The sequence below is a fragment of the Monodelphis domestica genome, chromosome 2 (genome assembly GCF_027887165.1).
Source record: "Monodelphis domestica isolate mMonDom1 chromosome 2, mMonDom1.pri, whole genome shotgun sequence".
Lineage (NCBI taxonomy): Eukaryota > Metazoa > Chordata > Mammalia > Didelphimorphia > Didelphidae > Monodelphis > Monodelphis domestica.
In genome coordinates, this window is record NC_077228.1 from 50088618 (window position 1) to 50109295 (window position 20678).

Here is a 20678-nt window from a genome sequence, read left to right on the forward strand (position 1 = left end):
GAGAGAGACAGAGACAGAGAGAGAGAGAGAGAGAGAGAGAATATGAAAGGGAGAGAGAGAGAGTCTGGATTTCCAGGTAGCAGATCCTTGGGTTTTAATCCTACCTTTGGCACTTATCAGTTATGTGACCACAAGCAAGGCATTTAACCTTTTTTGAGGCTGCTCTTCCTTATCAGTAAACTTTGGATAATAACATCTCACAGGGTTGTTGTGAGAATCAGATTCTATAATGTATAGGAACTGCTTTGCAAACCATCGAGTGCTATATAAATGTCAGTTACATACACAGAGGAAGTTTGTGACTAGCTTGACCTTGTTGGTTTCTTTATTTAATGTTTTTTGGAGCACAAAGTCACCAGCATGACATCCTTATTTTTAAAAAGTCCCAAACCCACATTATACATGAAAAGTCATGTCCTTAACAGAGGCAGATTTCATTTAATGATTGTAGAAAAAACTCTCCATTTGAAAGGAAATCATTACAACAAAATAATTGTCATATATATGTTAGAAACTCATGTTATGGGTATATAATAGGAATCATAAAATCACAGGATGGTAGTATTTAGAGCTGGTAAGGACCTTAGAGATCATCTAATCCCATTTTTTCCTTTTTTAATGAGGAAACTGAGGCTCAAAAGGTTAGCTAACTTGCTCAAGGTCAAAACCATTCCTTACAGTGATAGTTTTATTCTTCTTTGTATATCAAGCAAAGCTATTCTAAATAGTAAAAACATAATTAAGCTTCTACAAGTGCACATTAGGATGTATATTTCTAAAATTAAAAAAAACTTTCTAATTTCTGCTCCCTCTCCTCCTAGTCTAAAGTGAAAGTGAAGTGACAGATGATTCAGATAAATTGGACTTTTATCTGCTTAATTTAGGTTAATTAACTTACTCTAGGTCTATCCTGAAATTTTTGAATTTATTTTCCTATAACCCTTTCAATTCTGCCAGAACACATACTTTACATTGTGAAACTAGCTTTCATGGTGTTTAATAAGCATTTAATAAGTAAGGCCATAGCCAGGCTCCAATCATTTGTTCTCAACTCTTGCTGAAAATAAGCAATTTTGTGTAGTCAAGAATTTGGCAAACACCATCTGAAATCACTTTGCCCTATAATAGCTTTTGAAACACCACCACCCCTGAAGTACTTGACACTTCCTTTAAAGAAGTCACAGGTTTTTATTTATGAAAAATATATATTGCAAAAGAAGTTCGGCCTCTCCTTGCTAATTAGTTCCCTTACCTTAAGAAAAAATACAGTCTGTGTATCTCCCTCTCCCTTAACCAAATAAAATGAAGGATAAATTCACTTGATCAAGAAAAAGGCATAAATTCACTTGATCAAGAAAAAGGAATGACAGTTGGGTTCTTTCAACATTCTATAAAGAAGGAAGTAGGACTTCTTTAAAAGCCCCAGTGTCTATACCAGTTTAAAGTTACCTATTTTGATTATGTATTATTTATACATTAGAGTACTCATAGGAAATAACTTCTATCATTAGCTTAATTCTATCAGTTTTGGTTGATATCCCTAGATGCTTAAAAATTTTTATATTTATTTAAATATTTTAGGCAATTACATTTACTAATTTGTACATATATGTAATATATTTATATATTTGAATATGAAGATGTTATCTGTCCTAATCCACACACATATATCAGTATGTATAAGTATGTTTATATGTGTGTATGTATCTGTGATGAAGAGAAATATAATGTCATCATGGATAAAATGTTGTCTAAGAAGATGTAGGTTCAAATTTCACCTCTAATACATACTGACTGTAGCCCACTGGCCACTTTTCTAAAGCACTCTGTACTCAAGGCAAACCATTAATATTTCTATAGAAGTACCAAGAAAGGTGCTGGCCTTCAGTGATAGAGATAGTTTCTTCACTTAGGAGTTTTCTCTATCATTGAAATAAAAAGTTTAGCCCCTATCTCAATCTGACAGAATAAACAAACAAACATGATCTTTTAGTTAAATTCAAACAGCATCCTTTTGATCTTCCCACTTAAAAAAAAAATCCAAGAGGGGCAGCTGGGTAGCTCAGTGGATTGAGAGCTAGCCCTAGAGCCGGGAGGTCCTAGGTTCAAATGTGACCTCAGACACTTCCCAGCTGTGTGACCCTGGGCAAGTCACTTGACCCCCATTGCCTAGCCCTTACCACTCTTCTGCCTTGAGCCAATACACAGTATTGACTCCAAGATGGAAGGTAAGGGTTTAACAACAACAACAACAAAAATCCAAGAATACTTGTAATTGAATGTCATAGATTCATTTGTTTTAAAGCTTACCTTCCATCTTGGAATCCATACTAAGTATTGGTTTCAAGGTAGAAGAGTTGTAAAGGCTAAGACAATGAAGGTTAAGTGACTCATTCAGGACCACACAGCTAGGACAAGTCTGAGGCTACATTTGAACCCAGGACCTCCTATCTCTAGACCTGACTCTCCATCCACTGAGCCACTTAGCTGTCCCAAACAATGATAGACTCAGATCTAGTGTCTAGCCCCTCTGACTTCTGAAGGAGATACCATACTTCCCAGAACCCATAACGTACTTGAGACTTCCTTTTAAAAAAGCACAGACGAAAAATATAGGTTACAACAAAAATTTAGCCTCTCCTTATTAATTAGTTACTTTAACTTAAGAAAAAATAGTTTGTGAATTCCTGCTTTCCCCAACCATCTCTTCATTTAAGATAAAACTCGAGCTACTCCAGTATGAAGCCTTTCCTGATCCCCACAACTCTTGATGTCTTGCTTCTCAAAGGACCTTGTATTTTTATTTATATTTCTTCTCTTTAAATATCTTCTGTATATACTTCTATATGCCCTTGTGGTCTTCTCCATCAGAACATAAGTTTCTTGTGAGTAAGGATTTATTTGTGCTTGTGTGCCTGGCTCTTGGCATATAGCAGGCAGAGAACAGAATCATAAATGCCCACTGATCCATTGATCGACTGAGCAGAAATAGGAACTCTAAAGTAATTTTAGAGGAAGATAGGTAACTGAATTGGAAAAAAAAGAAAAGAAATCTAAAGACTTATCGAAGCCTTGGGGAAACACTCAAATTTTACTGGTAGGAGGTGAAATAGGAACCAGAGGACACCAAGGAGACTTCAGATTTGCATGTTGTCCCTATTTTAACCTCCAATCATTCCTTTTCCCCTGCTTTCTCAGGTCATCACCTCTCCTTTCTTCTCTTTCTGTCCTATGACATCAGTACCCTTTAATTAGCCAGTTTAAATTGACCCTGTCCTTGAGCCTTCAGTCCCTTGTTCCTCTAGTCTCCTCACTACTTTTCCATTTCCAGACCTCAATGTTAGATTATTCCCTTCATCCAATCGCTATGATCCTGCTCAGGTACTTCATATAATAAGCCAACTGGACCCTCTAGAGATTGATATTATGCAATTTCAACTGGACCCTCACTGTTTCATGGCATTTATTCTTCACTAGCAGACTCTTTATCAAACCTCCCATAGCAAATTCCAAGTCTTTTCTTCTCAAACCATCTATATCACTCCCCTCCTCTCAAGAGGAGAACCACCTAAAACTGCCCCACCAAAATTCCACACTTCCTATCATTCAGTGTCATCACTTATCTGCTCCTTCTTTGCTCACAACTACATCATTACCAGCTCCTGCCTTTGCATCTCTGATCAATTCCATCTCCTCCTGAGTCTTGCTTCTAGCAGCTTCCTTCTCTCTCCCTAATTTTCAACCTCTCCTTATCCACCAGCTCTTACTCTGATGTTTACAAACATTTATCAGTCCCTTCTATTTACACACAATCACTCTAGAACAGACCTTCCCCAGACTATTAAAATAGCTTCTTAATTAGTCTCCTTCCTTCCACTTTCCCTCCTCTACAACCCATCCTCTATACAGATGCTAAATTTATGATCCTAAAGCACAGGCAGGTTTGACCAGGTCCTTTGGTTAAGAAGTTCCCCATTGCCTTTAGGACAAAATGCAAACTCCTTTGTCATTTAAAGAATTTTACAATGGGACTCCAGCCTGTCTTTCCAGGCTGATGACACAGTGCTGCTTGTCATTCATTTTGCACTTTAAGCAAACTGACCTACTCTCTATTCTCTGGACAAAATTTATCCTTTTTCATGTCTGTGTGGCTCTGACTTCAGATCTGCCTCTCAGATCCTCAGCTCAAATACCAGTGCCTTCAAAAGTTCTCTTCCCCATTCCCCACTGTTTTTTACCTACAATTCATAGTGCATTGAAGCAGTAGATGACATATAGATAGAATGCAAAGTAAGATCTGAGTTAGAATCATATCTCAGAAATAAGATACCTCTGTAACCCCAGGACAAGTCTCTTAACCTGTCTCAAACTCAGTATCCTTATCTAAAAAACAGGTACCCAGTCTTGATCAAATGAGAATACAGGTAAATTACTTTGCAGATCTTAAAGAACTATATTAATTTTAGCTATTAATATCTATTTTATATATATATATTGTAAGTTTATTTATCTGTATACATGTCATATTCCCCTAATGGACTATATAAACTCCTTGAGGGCAATAACTGCCTCCCCTTTTAATTTATATGTCCTCCTGCCCTCCCTCTCTCCCTTCCTTCTTCCTTCCTTCCTTCCTTCCTTCCTTCCTTCCTTCCTTCCTTCCTTCCTTCCTTCCTTCCTTCCTTCCTTCCTTTCTTCCTTTCTTTCTTTCTTTCTTTCTTTCTTTCTTTCTTTCTTTCTTTCTTTCTTTCTTTCTTTCTTTCTTTCTTTCTTTCTTTCTTTCTTTCTTTCTTTCTTTCTTTCTTTCTCTTTCTCTCTCTCTTTCTTTCTCTCTCTCTTTCTTTCTCTCTTTCTTTCTTTCTCTCTTTCTTTCTCTCTCTCTCTCTTTCTTTCTCTCTTTCTTTCTTTCTCTCTTTCTTTCTTTCTCTCTCTTTCTTTCTCTCTCTTTCTTTCTCTCTCTCTTTTTCTCTCTCTTTCTTTCTCTCTCTCTTTCTCTCTCTCTTTCTTTCTCTCTTTCTTTCTCTCTTTCTTTCTCTCTCTCTCTCTCTTTCTCTCTCTCTTTCTTGCTCTCTCTCTTTCTCTCTTTCTTTCTCTCTCTTTCTGTCTCTCTCTCTCCTTCCCTCCCTCTCTCTGACAGCATGAAAATTACCTGATTTAATTGAAAGAACAATTTTACTTCAATATTAAGGAAAGTAGGTGTGAAAAAATTAGAAGGTTCAAGAGCAGGCTATTTCTAGAAGTTTTCCACAATTTTTTTTTTTTTATTACAGACTCGGCACTTCATGCTGCCTCTCAGGAAAGATCATTTGGGCAGAATTAATGAAAGAAAGTAAATATAGCCTTCTAATACTTGTAACAATGTTCATTGGAGAAGTAGGGGGGAAAGGAGGGAAGGGAGGGAGGGAGAAAGGGCAGCCAAAAACTATCTCTTGGATTTTTCTGTCTATTACAGGAGGATGAGGAAGGCAAAAATATTCAAGAATGACTATTGAGAGATACCTACAATATGTGCTAAGGCATTGTGGGCTTTCAATCCAACATCGATTCAAATCTAGCCATCCCAAGGTGTATTTGATATCCTTATATATGTACCTTTTTTTCAAAATGATATCCAAATGTAAATATATTGTACTCTGCAAAGAATATTAGATTCTGCCTCTGTATGAAATTACCACTAAGATTTTTTCCCATAATTGTATCTTTCTCCACAATTTTACTTGCTAACTCTAGCCTACCAGCAAATATGCCTTTCTGTTGTCTTTTTCATCTGAAAGACATCCATATTTTATGTAGAAAGTTTAATCCTTCAAGGTCTAGCTCAGATGACACTTCCTATGTGTGAGCCACTTCTGACTCTCTCCATTGTTATTATTCTCTCAGAAAGACCTAAATTCAAAATTAGCTTCAGACACTTACTAACTGTGTGGCCCTGGGTAAGTCACTTAACGTCTAGCTGCCTCAGTTGTCTTAGCTGTAAAATAAGGATAATAATGGCATTTGCTTCTCTGAGTTGTTATGAAAATCTAATTAGATAACATTTGAAAAATACTTAGCACAGTATCTGGCACAAAGTGGGTGTTTCATAAGTGTCTATTCCTTCCCTCCTGTTTAAAAAAATCTTTATTGTTTTAATTAATTTTCCCTATCTGTAAGATGGGAATAATAATAGCATCTACCTCACATAGTTGTGAGGATAAAATGAGATGATAATATGAAGCACTTAGCAGTGTTTGGCACAAAGTAAGCACTACATAAATGTTAGCTAATATTATCAGTGCTGTCATTATTAAATTATTAATTTATTATGGATAATATAATAAATATATAATAATATACCAAATATTATAATTATATAATATAATAATATTATATATACTATATAAATTATTAAATGAGTTACGATCAAATAAACTAAGATATGTAAAGCACTTTGCAAATCTTAAAGCACTATATAAATGTGAGTTATGACGATGATGATGATGTTGCTACATAGTACAGTAGATTGAGTTCTGGGCATGGAGTCAGAAAGATTTTAGTTCAAATAAGGCTTCAGACATTAACCTTGTATGACCCTGGGCAAGTCACTTAACCTGAGCCTATCTCAGTCTCCTCTGCTATAAAATGGATAAAAGAATAAAACCTACCTCACAGGGTTGTTGGAGAGGTTCAAATAGAAAGTATCTATACTTAGCATTGTGCTTAGCACATAGTAGGTGCTTAATAAATGCTTATTCTCTTCCTCCATTATTACCATTATTATTATTGTTTTGTATGCTTTTTCATTCATTTATCTTGGCTCCAAGCCCCCTATCCTGTCAGTAGAATGTTAGCTCGCTGAGGGCAGGAACTTTTTGTCTTTTGTATTATGAGCTCCCATCAGAGGACCCAGCATGTAGTAGAGGCTTCATAAATGTTAACTAAAATGAATTTTTTAATGTATGTACTTTGTAGTATTTTTGTATCTATTTAATTATTTTGTTTTAATTTAAATACCAAGACTGTGTCATCCTTTAAAATCCTAACATGGCAGAAAAGGAAGTATTTTTGTTTCATCAAAATCGAAATGCATGTTAAAATGTTACCTTCTTTCCATCCCTGTTGACCACCACTGACTAAACCGCCTTGCGACCAGTGAAGACAACAAGTGCCCTGACCTTGTAAACTAGGTAATACGGTTCAACCTCAAATCAGCGATGTCTTTTTGTTTAATAATAGTGATTTGCATAGCTGAATCTTGAACACATGGTTAGAAGTAGTTACAGAAGCCAACTTGGCACGATGCCTAGTGATGTGAGGATGCTAGACAAAATGGGGCAGCCACTCATCAAGAAAGCCATCCTGTCCTTAACAAAGCAATGGCTACATGAGATAACATATTCAACAAACTGCTGGAAAAGCAGGAACTTTTTCATTATAGGGATAATCTAGTGGTGATAATCAGTGCGCTGAGTGAACTCCCTCTTGTAAAAAGCCCATCAATTGTTTTTGCTAATTAAGATGAATATTATTCCTGTGAAATGAACCAAAAAGTTGTATGAAACCCCAAGTCCCCAAAGAGATCTATAATCTACAAGAATAATTGCATGGAGTTTTAATTGAAGGAAAAATAGAGGACTCTGTTTATCTTTTCTTTTTTTTTAAGGGAACAGTAATCACTCTGCTGTGTTATTAACCATTCTTTTACATGACTGTCATCTGACCTAAAAACTGTCATGTAGTAGATGGAAAACATTTATGGAATTAAATTTTAAATGTAAATGACAAAATGGGCTATGGATTTAGTGAAATCCAGTACATAATTTTTGTCATTAATTTGTTAAAGTAACAAATCATTTATTAACATATACAGGGAAAAGATTTTTTTTGATTGAAGGCTAGATGCTGTGACTATTCATAGTAATGTGCATTTAATCTTTATTCATTAAGCACAGCCAGAGTTAGGAATGAGCAGGGGAGTCTATTCTGTTAAAGCGTAGATTAATTACACTGAGTGATTTGCTTTTCTTCAGACTTCTAGCATTTTATCACTATTCTTTCAGGAAGTCTAACAATGGTGAGGACCGTCACAATTTAAAAGTTTTACTTCAATGCATTCGAAGCTTTCTACAGACATCCTTTAAGTTCCTACTATGTGCCAGACTCTGGGGATACAAAGACCAAAATATAAATGTCCTTGAACTCAAGAAGCTTGAGGTCTTCTGATAGGGAAAGGTATGTGGCATGTACACAAAAAATAGAAATATAAAAGAATATAATGTCAAGAAGGAGAAAGCATCAGCATCAATAACTGAGGGCATTAGGAAGTGGCACCTGAACAAGGTAGAAATTCTTCACAAAAAAGGTTAGAAAGAAGCAAATGCTAGACTTGAGGATAACTTCTATACAAAGGCACTTGAATGCCATTTGTGGAGTGAATAACTTGACTGGAATGGAGAGGACATGAAAAGGAATAATGTAAAATCAGACGGGAAAGATAGGAGACAGACTGTGAAAGGGTTTTGTAGGGCTAGGACTGTGGATTTGGCATTTTCTACCAACAGGGACCAATTCATAGTGTAAGGAAGAGATTATAACATCAGAGCAGTTTGTGTGCTGACTCCTTCTCCAGAGTCCAAGAGAAGAAGAATGGAACAGTTTCAGATCCTGACTTTCTTAACTGCCTCCCTGACCATATTCTTCTTAAATATCCTAGTGAGGAGCATCTATTACAATAGATGTAGGTGAACAACAACCTTTGAATGTTCAGACTTTTTAATTCAGATTTTCAAAGTTCTTTATCAGAAAGGAATAAAATGTCTACTGGTAAGTAATCTGATCATTGTCTCAAAACCTGCCTTATGTAAAAGTTAAAATTAAATTTCAATAATAATATCATACTTGAAGAGATTTATTAATGATTATTAGAAATCAAGGAATAAAGAAGATACAAAATAAAGACCACATGCCCATGGCTGGTTAGCCTTTTTTTGTCAACCCCACTCACCACCATCAATGCCGTTTCTACATCAGAGAGCAGTAGACTCCAAAGCCCACACCCTTTATCCTCTGTCTAGAGGAAGTACATAATGACAGGAAGTCAGTGGGCTCTTGGGATATGTAGTTCTTTTTTAGGGTAACAGATTTTCAATCATACATTTAGCTATCTGAAGGAGTCTGGTGTGAAGTGCAAACTCCATTCCATAAACCTCAGAGTAGTCTACTGGAGAATGATATGGGAGCTCTTATTATTTAATCTGTTCAGAAGTGAACCTGATGAGGCAAATGATGGTAGCCAACCTTTTAGTCTGAGCCTTCTCACTCTCTTCAGGGATCAAAATGGTTGAGAAGAGATATCTGTCCCTGCACTCTGGGATAAAATGTTTATGTTTCTAGGTTCTGGACTGGTCCTAACTCAGTCTAGACCCACAGTGGTTTATAATTATTTTTGGAATGAAATGAGACACTTAATTGGTCCCCCAGTGGTTGAGAAAAGGATATTTGTTTAGCCAGTACAGGAGAGAATATTCAAAAAGAATGTGTATGAAGATATTTGAGTCGGCTGAATAAAATCCCTTTCTAAGTCCATCATTCATGATCTACCAGGCAAGCATCAGAGAGAGCCTAGAGCTCTTTGTGGCTGTTTTATAATCAGGCAACTGCCAAGAAATATATCCACAGCTTAAACCTTTAGTCCCCTGGACCAATCAAGTGGTGATCAGGATCATTTCATCCTCTTGTATTTACTCCTAAGAAATCAATAAGCTCCTTGAGGTCAGGTACTGTCTTTTCTTTAAAAAAAAAAATTAATTGTATCCCCAGTGTTTAACAAGGTAGATGGCACACAGTAGGTGCCTAAAAATGTTAATTGGATTGAATTACTTTTAAGGAAACACTAGCTTAATTTTGTATAGAGGACTCCTACCACATTTCACTCTTGCTACATATTCTCAGTAAGTACTTCAAAAATGCTCATTGAAATTAGTTGGTCAAATGTTATTGGGGTACCAATCACATTGGGGAGAACCCCAAAATGGAAGGCATTGACGATGACTACATAAGAAGAAGACCTCATAAACCATACCTATATAATAGCCTCACCAATCTATCTCTGAGAACTTGAGAACCTGTTGGTGTGCCTGTAGGTTGGGAGGTAAGAGCAGAAATTCTAAGAAGAGCAATCCTTAAAATGTATTGTATAATATAGAAAGAGCCCTGGATTCAGAGACAGAGAACCTTAATTCAAAGACCCACCAAGACCAGCCACTTGGTACCTACTCGAACTTATGCAAGTCATCTGGCCTCGATGGACTTGGACTTGTTTCCTTGCTTATAAAACAAAGGAACTGGATCAGTTGGCCTCTGAGATCCACACCAGCTCTAAAACTCTGATCCTATGTTTGTTTACTGCTGAAGCTTGATGTTGACTTGTGATGAGAAAATGTAAGCCAAGAAATAAAGAATTAAAAACACACAACTCTCTGGCCACTTCGATTCAATTCAGCAAACATCTATTAAACACCTGATTAATACCATCCTAGTCATCAAGGGCTGAAAAGTTGAAAGTAGCACAGAACTTACTTTCAGAAAACTCACAAACGATTAGAGAGAAAGACAGGAAGATTTAGAGCTATGATATAAGAAAGTGTGATAAGAGCAGCAGAGAAGGTCAGACAAAATGCCTGAAACATGTCATTCAGTCATATCTGACTTTTTCTGACCCCATCTGTTGTTTTTTGTTTGTTTGTTTGTTTTGTTTTGTTTTTTTGTTGTTGTGTTTTGTGTGTGTGTGTTTTTTTTTTTTTTGGTGAAGGCAGTGAAGTAGTTTGCCATTTTCTTTTCTAGATCATTTTACAGAAGAGGAACTAAAGGCAAAAAGCATTAAGTGACTTGCTCAAGGCCATATAGCAAATAAGTGTCTGAGGTCAGATTTGGATTTAGGAAGATGACTTTTCCTGACTCCAGGTCTAGCCCTTTATCCAAAGCACCATCTAGTTTCCCCTTTAAAAATGTAGGACCACCTTGATCACCTTGACCACACATATAAAACTCAGTGGAATTGTAAACCTTAAAATTTCTTAGACTTATGAATGTTGGAAATTTCACCATTGGGAAATCTCATACTGGAAAAAATTTCCTACTGATAGTAAGAACTCTATTGGAATGTGAAACCCCTTGGCATGGGAGGGTCCTTCTCCTCCCTACTTAAGACTACTTTAGGACAGAACCCTTTTGCTAAACAATGGAAAGGGCTTTGACCTATGCTTAAACATAGAACAGGAAGTTCTTTGAGTCATGATTGATTTTAGAATTGATACAATAGAGATACTTAGAATGACAGAACCAGGTCTTGGAAAATACAATCTGCACCCTACTTAGAGTAACAGGATTTAGGAAGGGCTGCAGCAAGATCAAGATTTAATTATTTGAGAATATGACCTTCAACAGACATGTGCAAAGCCACAGACCTCTGGGAGGTCCTGGGTTAAACTAGAGCCACCATTGGCACAGGGGAGACATGGACAGTGATTGGTAGATGTGAGAACTGAGGGGAGGGAACTTAGATGGTTGTCCTTAAAGATATCGGGGTCTGAGGAGAGAGGAGGAGAGCTCCTGGAGAGGTCTTGAAGGAGGCTGTGGAAGGAGAACTCAGGAGGAGTCAGGAGGAGAAGGCTCTGGAAACATTTCTTGAAAGGAGGCTCTCTTGAAGGTGGAGCCTGAGGTTGGCATGAGAAACCTTACCTAGAGAGATCTTGGGTGAGTGATAAAACCAACTGACTGATTTATTCATTCTCATTCCTTTCTTCCTTTCTCTCTTTTTCTATTGATTAATCAGTGTATTATAAATTAAATTTCTCTATAAAACCCAGTTGGCTTGGGCATATTCATAAATTGGGACTATATTCCCTGGCGACCATCTTATATTTATATAAACCCAAGACACAGTAGAAAACATATTTCAGCAGTCATAATTGTTATATATTTCCCTTGCTCCCAAAACATTTTAATTATCACAGAATTGCACATCAGTTAAGGGAGGAGGAGTGTGGGGCATGGGGCATGGGGGGGGGGGAGAACATGGATCTTGTAACCATGGAAAAATATTCTAAATTAATTAATTAAATAAAAATTTCCAAAACATAAGAAAAACAATGTAGGACCACAAATATAGATAGAGAGTGGTGGACAAGGGGAACAAGGGACAATGAGGACAAGGGGATCATGTTTTATTTTTCTTTGTAAAAAAACAGTTACATAAATGAGGAAACAAGTCCATAGATGCTGGATGACTTGCCCAAGAACTTTGTGGGTCCATAAGTTAAGGTCCTCTGTTTCCAAATAATAGACTCTCAAAAAATATTTGTTGAATGAATGAATTTGAATGTAAATAAAACCATAGCATACAAATGGACAAAATCTACATTAAGTAACCTCACATTTATTTATCCTATGTGATATGTTTGGTACAAATAAAATTTCAAAATAACTGAAAAGTACTCTTTACTTTCCTAATTTTATTTCATTTTTATTAAATACTTATTAAAATATATTGTCACTATAAAAGAAGAAAAAAACATTAAAATAAAGCCAAATTCTAAGTAATTGAAATGACCCCTTTGGGCCCTGGAAAGCTCTTCTTTTAGTTGAGAAATGGGGAGCTACAAGGGAATAATGTTGCACACACACTATTAGACACAGTCACTCTATTGATTGTTTATGTTTAACTGATTTTCTTTGTTACAATTCTGGAGGTATGGCAAAGGAAATTAAAGGTGATGGTAGGGAACAGGAATGATTGTGATGGAAAAGAAACCAAAGACAACCATCAAACATTTTTAAAATAAAATGTATTATCATACTTCTTTGCCTTCTTAAAGAGAATATAATGATCATACCTTTTCCTTAATGACACAGGGGAATATTTTGTTTTAGTCTAAGAATCAGCATTTTAGTGCAGAAAAGGAATTTAGATATCATTCCAGTCAACTCCCTCATATTATAGAGGGGATAATGAGACTTGAGGGAAGTATAGCAATTTATGCAAAGTCACTGTTAGATAATGACAGAGCCAAGATTGGAACCCATCTTCTCATCAACAATCCAGTTCTCTTTCTGTTATATTATTTCCATCAATGATGGCACAGTGCTATATAATCTATAGCAATATCCACAAGGGCATTGAAGAATGGAAGGTTTTCAAGTTCTGTTGGATATAGTTCTAAGACTTCTATAAGCTCTTTTTCCTTTTTTTTAAGTTTTGTAATTTTTTTAAACCAGAGTCACCCTCAGATATAATCTTCCCCCAACAGTACCAACCCCTCCCTTGTGACAAAGAAAAAATTAAGCAAAAATCTATTTTGTTGACAATGTATGCAACATTCTCACCTGATATTTTCCAACTTTTTTTGCTTAGAGGAATGATTTTTGTTTCATTTTTCTATTATCTAGGACTCAGATTGGGCAAAACATTTATAATCACCATCCCATATTCTAGCACTTGGCAAGATGCCACAGACAAAAAAGTGGCAGATTAGGGGCAGAGGCCCCAGGATCAAATTCCATCTTTGCCACTAATACTTTTGAGACTTTGGGCAAGTCATCTCAGCTCTCTAGGTCTCCATTTTCTCATCTGTAAAGTGACAGGTGAGGACAGGATGGCCTCTAAAGACCCTTCCAGCTCTAAATCTGTAATCCTAAAATGCCTCTACATCCCTAGCCATTTGTTTTCCCCCTTTATTATTTTTATTTTTCCAGATTACATGTTGATATGATTTATAAAACTCATTTTCTGACATTTTTCAATCTATGTTCTCTCCCTCCTCACCCCTTCTCTTTCCCCAAGAAGGTAGGCAATATTATATAGTTATGATAACATGTGTTATCATATTATATATGTTTCCATTTTCATTATGGTGTGTAACAAGACACATATTTCTTATGCTTGAGAAAAATTTGTGAAGGAAATAAAGAGAAGAATGGTATGCTTCAGTCTTCATTCGGACTCTATTTGTTCCCCATGTCATTTCTTTGTATTGCCAGAAGAAATATTTCTCTATTCCTACTTTTCCTACTTTTAATTTGTTGCTTCTAATCTGCTGTGAATCACAGAAAGAGAAAACTGATCATGTTAGAATTATATGTCAAGTAAAAATAAATAGGCTCTGAGGAAAGGATAATCCCTTGGGAAAAAAGCATATGAGCTTTAGGTACATGGACTTTATGACTGTCCAGAGGCCTCTGGGGTTTCTACCTTCTGGGCTATGCTATGGGTAGTTAAAGTTGCTACATTACTAGCCAGTATGACTCTTGCACTAAATTTCCATTATTAACAAAATGCTTGTCAACCACATTCTTTTGGAGAACCTTCCTAACAATTAAGAGTAATACAAAATCGGAATTAGCTCCCTCAAGAGGTAGTGAGCTACCCTTCATTGAAGGTCTCAAGAACAAAAGCTGTATAACCAATAATAGCCAGCTTTGTAATAGAGAGGACAGCGCCATCCAGTTGGGTTCCATTTTGGGCACCAACATTTAAGAAGAACATTGGCAAACTGGAGAGTAACAAGGATGGACCAAAGCCTCAAGCATATTAGTCAACCACCAAACATTAAGTAAGTGCCTTCTTTGTGTCAGGAACTCTCCTAGGCACTGAAGATACAAAGGCAATATAGAAAATAATCCTTATTCACAGGAAGCTAGGTGGCACAATGGATAGAGTACCAGGTCTAGCATCAGGGAGACTTCAATTCCATCTGGCATCAGGCTCTTTATTAGTTGGGTGACCTTGGACAAGTTATTTAACCTTGTTCCTCATCTATAAAATGAGCTGGAAAAGGAAATGGCAAGCTGCTTCAGTTTCTCTGCCAAGAAGACCCCAAATGGGGTCATAAGAGTCACATATGACAGAACAACAACAACACTCACAAGGAACTAAAGACTGGTTGAAGGAACTGGGGAGCTGTTTAGCCTTAAAAACTGACAAGGATGGAGTGGGTTAGGGAGGAGTGAAAGATAACCAGTGTCATGAAGAATTCATGTGGAGGGGACAGCTAGGTGGCTCAGGTGATAGCCAGTCCTAGAAATGGGACAGCCTGGGTTTAAATATGGCCTCCTACATTTCCTAGTTATGTGACCCTGAATTTAATCTCAATTGCATAGCTCTTACCACTCTGCTTTAGAACTGATACGTAGAATAAAATTTAAAACCAAAAGTACAGTTTTAAAAAAGAAAAAGAATTCACCTGGAGGTCAAATTAGATTTATTTTCTCTGGCTCCAGAAGGCAGAAACCAGGAGCAATAAGTGGTAACTGGAAAGTGGCAAACTTAGATTTTATATTCCTCCCAATTAGAGCTATCCAGAAGTGTTATGGAGTACCTCAAAATGGGATGAATTCTCCCTCCTTGAAGGTCTTCCAGCAGAGGCTGAAGGACCACATGTTGGGTATATCATATCAGGGATTCCTTTAAGGTTCAACTGAAGAGCTGCTGGGATCCCTTCTAAAATTCTGTCATTCATTGATCCCTTCCAATGCTGATATTTTGTGATTCTGTGATCCAAACATTTTATCACTATATTGTTCGTTTTTATTAAAATCACTAAAAAATTACTCTGAAAACTTGGATGAGGCTAAGATACATTCTGGTCCAAGAATCCTTTTGTGTTTTCTAACTACATTTTGTTTTCTCTTCACCTTGGATCCTAAAAGAATTCTTGACACCAGTGCTTCTGGGATGTCTGCTTGCTGGCAGGCAAAAGGAAATACCCTAAAGAGTTCACCAAAGGGTTTAAAAAAAAAAACAACTATTATCCAGTAGTTTGATCTACTTGTTAAAAGAATGAGTTCAAAACAGACTCACCTGCAGGTTTTGACCTTCTGTTTGAGTTTTTTTCTTTCTTTGTTTAAAAAAAATAAAAAAAAAAGAATAAGTCCTCTAAAGACAAGTCCCTCACCTTGTGCACTAGAAACCAAAGCACTACCTCAGAACCTTTATTTTACTTTTTAAAAAAAACTACATAGTTTTATGACAGGTTTTCTTGAATTCTAGAAACACTTCTGTTTTGTACTAAGGAAACAGATGCAACTCTCAGGTTTACAGTCATTTTAGAAACCCATTGTTTATATATATATACATATACATATATATATATATTTCTTTTTTTTTTTAAAGAAGATGACAGACTTCTGGAGTAGACTGAAAGGTCTTTCAATTGTGACAGGTACTACAAAGTAAGAATCCTTTAGATATCTATTTGGTGTTGAGTACTTCCTCCCCACACTTCCTCAGGATAAGATAGGACCTATGACTTCATTGGTAAAGAGAAATCCCAGGTGAGGGTTAATGGTATCAATAGGACATGGAATCTTAGAGAAGACCTTGCATCTTTTCTAGAGCGTAGAACTCTAAGAAGTTAACTGCATGACTTGCCTAGGGTGAAATGGTTTATTTCACAAGTAGGATCTGAGCATCTTTCTGGGTCTTTCAGAGAGAGCTAAAGATTAAAGGCAAAAGGAGAAACAGATGGCAGAGATTGAGATGAATAGATGAGATATCATGGAAACAATGAATATGAACTTGGGACAGACTTTAAGAGATAGTGTAGGATGGAAGGACCTCGTGTGCTATGGTCCATGGGGTCAGACCTTAGACCTTAGAAATGATACTTAGCATCAAATCTAAGACCAAAAGTAAGTCAGACATGACTGAATGACTGAACAGCATTATCTTCTAGGAACTAGTGTACTCTCTCTCTCTCTGCCTCCCTCCCTTCCTCCCTCTCCTTATCTCCCTTTTTTCTCTCTTTGTTATTCTCTCCTATCTCTTTTCCCACATATATAAAATATATAAACACATATAAAATTAGAGTTATTATTGCAATAGAATAGATATAGATTTGTGTTTATCTATATAAAGAGCTATACACATATATCTAAATCTATTCTATTGTAATAGTAGCTCTAGTTATTGATTGATTCATTTCAAAATGAATTTTTATGAAGACATTATTATTTGTTTTGCAGGGAAAAGACCAAAATATTGCTCAGCAAACATCCCTTCATAACTACACATTCAAAAGATACAAGAGAAGCTTGCTGAGACATATAATTTTACAATGACCTTTCTCTATCCAACATGATGAATTTTTATTTTTATTTGATTGTAAAGATGTTATGATCAAGACTAAAAATAAATATTCCCTTTTTCAGTCATAAAAATACCTTGAAAGATGACTAAAACCATGTTTTTAAATAAAAATTTCATAGAAGCTAGTTTGTTCAGAAATTATGATACACGCTTTTGGAAAATAAACAATTTGAAATTCACAGATGCAGCAGAGCCCCCGTCAAACATAAATAAGGATCAATTTTTTATACAATAGTAACAATTCCATAGGATTCTTACTTTTACTCCTCCACTCAACAATATGTACCAAAGATACACTTTTTTCTCTCCACTCATAGAATGTAAACCATATTTATGTGTATGTATTAAAATAAATTATGCTAGAAACACAATGTGAAATACCCCAGGTTCAACTGTAATCCAACAGGGAAAGCAAGTCCTTATACTCCTTTTGAAGGAACCAGACCATTTTATAAGAATTTTTGGCTTGCTTACAGGTCCTGAATACAGTATTCATATGTTTATGTATGTATGAGCCACCTTATAATTATCAGGCTGTTCAATTCATTTAGTTTTTTTTTTAAAGTACCAATTCACTCTCTCCTTTGTGTTCAGTACTATCAAATATAGAAAGAGCCTTACTTACCATTCCAGGAAAGATGAAATTTATCACTGTGCCACAAATACCCTGGAAAGCAAAGAAAATGTTATTAGTTATTATACCTTCATCCACAGGGATCCTACCTGCCATATACAATGCATCAGCAGCAAAACAAAAATGAAACAAATCTATTGTAGAAAACACAAATCAGGATTTTAATGTAGACTAGAGCACATGTTCCAGGCATTGGGACAGAAGCACCTTAGTATTTCTTGCCCTGGAGAACTGATTAAAAAAAAAAATCTAAGATCTTCAATTGCAGATTAAGCAAAGTTTCAATAGGTGTTTTTGAGAAGAAGATATAAAATAATTGTCTTGAAAATAGTGTGAGCGTAGAATTAAGAGAATGTTTTTCGTAAATTTGTATAGATATAGGGAGTGGATTTATGGTTTCTTTTTAAATACAGGGAACTCCCAAGGGAAGAAATTCTACAATGAAGATGAAGTACATTTTCGTAAAGATATAGACATAGAGGGATTGCCTAAGGGTAAGGGGTTAATGACTTGCCCAGGAATATATGTCAAAAGTGGCGCTTGATCCCAGGTCTATCTTGACTTTAGGGCCAATTCTTCTCTACCATACTACATTGCTTTTCTATAAAATTTTTATAATTCTTTCAGTTCAGGTAGAATTTCCCATGATACAGAAGGTACAGTGGTTATATTGTTTTTGGAATTTTTCTAGGATTTGCAATATCTTCAGGAAGTCAATACTAATCAATTCATAGTAAAATTAAAATATGAACTTGTATCAAGAAGTAGCAGCCAAGATGGGGAATAAATGCAAGTGTGGTGAACTTCCTTTTTTCTGTGCTAACAATAGTGAAAGATTCTTCATTTGTGTTAAGTGGCAAAGTTGTGTATTTAAGTAATGAACCTTTTCAGACTTCTGAAGTCTGGAAAGATTTCTTGAACAAGTTGAAATAGTTTTAATGAGTTAAAGTTATTAAAAAATAAAAATTGCATATATTTTAAAAGGTGTCAAAGTAGTAATCAAGTTATAGGATCCCCTGAAAAGCCTACCCAATTCACTTTTACTAAAATGTTATAAATAAAACATTAACTGGCAGAGAGGCAGCCTATATTAGTGAATAGAAATCTGGTCTCTGAGTTATGAAAAGCTAGGTTTAAAAAAAAAAGACCACTGAAAGGGGGGGAAAAAAAGAAAAACTAGGTTCAAGTCTCAATAGTAGAGTCTAGATGCCCCAGAGCATGACATTTAATTTCTCAAAGGGCTTTAAATTTCAGAGAAAGTGCATATCTGAAGGGCTACTAGAAGCTTTCTTTTTGGAGGTTCCTTATGCTAATAAAATCACAAGTCCAGTCACATATATACTAAAACAAAGTTTTATAGAAGATAGAATTCCATCCTAAGAGGGAGCAAGATCTGTGTTCAAATACTGCTTCTGACTAACTAGGTGAATACTGACAAGTCTCAGCCTCACTGAGCCTCAAGGCTCTCCTCAGAATTCTGGATGAAGTCCATTTTTTCTCTTTTATAATCTTCGTAGAAGAAGGAAGAAGTTCCCATGGTGGGGAAATCACTGATTCATGTGGCATTAATAAATATAGGAGGTAATAATTTACTTTCAATATTATTAATTTCAAAGGCCAATATTTTAAAACAAATAATAATTTTGAAAATGATGCAATGGGGAAAAGTATGGATTCTATAGTCAGAGGATTAGGGCACAAATATTGCCTCAGAACATCACTACCTAATTGAGTTGGGCATGTGACTTACTCTCCCTAGGTCTCAGTTTCCTTATCTGTAAAATGTAAGTTGAACTAGAGATCCCCTTTCAGGTCTAAATCTTTGATCCTTGAGAGGGCAGTGGGTAGTGTAGTAGATACAGCATTTGATCTAGAGTCAGGAAGATCTGGGCTCAAATTCTGCCTCAGACTCTTGTTAGAAATGTGACTCTGGGCAAGTCTCTTGAGCTTTTATTACACCTTAACATGCCTATACATAAAATGGGGTTGGCAATAGCTCCTACTTCACAGAGTTGTTATGTGGATCAAATGAAAGAACATGTATAAAGAGCTCTGCAAATCTTACAACACTATGCAAATGTCAGCTATTATTATTATCTTATGAAACAATTTTTTTTAAGTTTTGTGGAAAAACCATGGTATCCATGGAAAGAATAATCATTGTAGAAAGAACAAAGTTTCCATAAACTGAAGTACTAAAAATCAAACTACAACAGTAATTATAAAGATGGCAACATTGTGTATGTACCTAGGGACTGGGTTTCTGTTATGGACTGATGTTATTTTACTTGGGTATCTATGTCAAAAATGCTAAAAAGAATTATGTCCATTCTGGATATTTCAGTAGATAACAATTAGTACGTAAATAGTAAAGCTCAGAAATCTTTAAGTCACAGGATTAAAGGGACATACATTTAGAGCTGGAAGGAACCTTTGAGACCATGAAGACTCCTCTTATGTCATAGATGAGGTCATCTGAGTTGTGAAAGAATAAAATCATTTGGCCAAGATCAGGCAGCTAACCAGCGGGAGTCACTTTTGAACCCAGATCCTCTGATTCTAAAGCCATGTTCTTTTATTTATGCATCAAATCCATTACAAGATGGACTTTTGTAAAAAAAAATTATTTATAATTAGAATAACTGCTCACGTCTATTTCATCTGGAGTACAAATAGTTACTTTTAAACTTTTAAATTAAAATTTATGTTTTACTGGAAAACTTTTAGTGGTCATAGCTTCTTCCAAAAATCAATTTTATTTTATTTTTCACACACTGCTAGTTCCCGAGCATTAGAAGCATTAGACACGAAACAGTACCTTTAATACCAGAGTACAGATTTTATCATTATAGTTCCTGAATCGATAAACAAAATCAAAGTATTCTTAATCACTAGTTCCTGAAGAGGGCAGCACGTTCTAGA

General features: G+C 35.8%; 1 protein-coding gene across 2 annotated transcripts in view; it reads right to left on the reverse strand.

Moving 5' to 3' along the window:
• ADGRL2 (adhesion G protein-coupled receptor L2) overlaps positions 1 to 20678 on the reverse strand; it is an 894229-nt gene that overhangs the window by 252978 nt on the left and 620573 nt on the right. For both annotated transcript variants that reach the window (XM_056815432.1, XM_056815435.1), the window contains one exon: positions 17748 to 17789. The gene's annotated coding sequence lies outside the window, so the exon portion shown is untranslated. The remainder of the gene's footprint in view (positions 1 to 17747; positions 17790 to 20678) is intronic.